This window comes from Gavia stellata, chromosome Z (genome assembly GCF_030936135.1).
Source record: "Gavia stellata isolate bGavSte3 chromosome Z, bGavSte3.hap2, whole genome shotgun sequence".
Lineage (NCBI taxonomy): Eukaryota > Metazoa > Chordata > Aves > Gaviiformes > Gaviidae > Gavia > Gavia stellata.
Window position 1 is genome coordinate 32,621,423 of NC_082637.1, and position 1,631 is coordinate 32,623,053.

A 1,631-nucleotide genomic window follows, 5' to 3' on the forward strand; every position below is an offset into this window, starting at 1 on the left:
AGTTGCACGAGTTTTCTTGGGACTGAGGATATAGCATATACAGAATCACTACCATTTAATGTATAGTACTGTCTGCAAATGACAAAACAACATGGAAGTCACTGAACACAGCAAAGTTACAGCATCAGATATGTTCCTTTAAAAAAAACCACCAAACCACAGAATCCTGTATTTTCAGGTTCCATTAGTACTGAAAAAAGTCTTTGGCACTTCAAGATGAATTCAAGTGTAATGTAAGACTTCTTTTAACGTAATAGCTATGCTTGAAGAAGCACATCTAAAAAGGACTTGTCCTTTAGTTATCTTTTGGTCATTTTTCACTACCTTCTTGAACATCGCAATCAGAAACTAAAATGAAAGATAAACAGAAATTACTGGTTAATAAGAAAAATAAAAGCATATTACACAGTTAAAAATCAACTTATTTATTTTAGCAGCAACCTGAACAGTCAAAATTACACTGTACCATGCCACTTTAGACAGCAAATGCATAACATACAGCATTGTGGGGCTTAGTCACTAAAAGCACCATTAAAGTTGTGGAAACAAAAATCACTGCCATACAGCACTACTGATTGATAAGCGACACGATGGTGTAAACCGGATTAGGATAACTAAGTCGACCGAGTGGCTTGCTCTGACAGATCCATCATTCCTACAGACCAAAAAGGCCTTGCCTGTTAGGTATCGTTGAGGTTAAGAGGCCAACTTTGTTCGTAAGCTTTGGACATGCGTTTTCCTCACGTGTTTGCCGGTGGGTGCCGCGGCCAGTGAAAGGCAACGCCAGGTCTCCGTTCAAGAGCACACATCGCTCAGGGGTGGCTAGGACGACAGAGAGAACGTGCATGGGCGGAGAGCCGCGGAGGAGGCACCTGCACCACTCCTCCCCCCCGCCCCAACCTCCCTCGGTGGCGAGCTCCCCCAAAGCTACCCCCTCCCCCAAAGCTACCACTCACCCTGCCGCTAGAGGAGCGGGCAGCCCACACGCCTATGCCCGAGCCAAGCCTGGCCCACCCGGCCGACACCACCTGCACCCCAGCAGCCCCGCTTGACCTCTGGCGACCGTTACGGACGCCAACCAACGCCAGTCCCCAGACTGCGCGCGCACCACCGCCTCCCCTCACGAACCACAGCCGGCAGGCCCCGCCCTGCGCCAGGTGATCACACTCAGGGCACGAGCGCTCCCACGTGACCACCGCGTTGACTCCCCAACCCTCACGCGGCCGCCACGCCTTGCAGAGCAGGGAACAAGCCTTACCCCCCCCGCAGCTGCGTTCCGCCCGGAAGCAGCAGCAGCGGCAGCGCCCACTCTTGGCACGTGATGTGAGCGCCACTCCTCCGTCACGTGTTCTCTCCCCCACTCACTCGGGCCTCCGCGCTTTCCCCGTGCGTGTGCGGGCTGCGCGCATGCGCAGCCAGCAGCTGTCATCTGCGCAGGGAACGAGGCGCCCGCAGGCACGGGGAGGAAAAGTCCTGGAGGCACGAGGGAGGCGGCGGCGGCGGCGAGGGGGACGGGACCGGACCGGACCGGACCGGACCGGACCGGACCTGCACTGCACTGCACTGCACTGCTGCCGTTCTGCCTCCTCCTCGCCGCCTTCTGGCTGCAGCTGCCCGCTTAACCCTCTCCC

The 1,631-nt window shown here is 54.9% G+C and overlaps 1 long non-coding RNA gene across 2 annotated transcripts; it reads right to left on the reverse strand.

The window, feature by feature from the left end:
- Positions 1–409: 409 nt before the first annotated feature.
- LOC132320718 (uncharacterized) lies at positions 410–1,298 on the reverse strand. 2 transcript variants are annotated; one of them, XR_009484582.1, is made up of 2 exons: positions 1,259–1,298; positions 410–822 (listed from the first exon to the last, which is right to left on the reverse strand). It is a non-coding gene; the product is annotated as an uncharacterized LOC132320718 (long non-coding RNA). The 2 variants fall into 2 exon arrangements; XR_009484581.1 differs by lacking the exon at positions 1,259–1,298 and adding an exon at positions 957–1,052.
- Between the last annotated feature and the right edge of the window lie 333 nt (positions 1,299–1,631).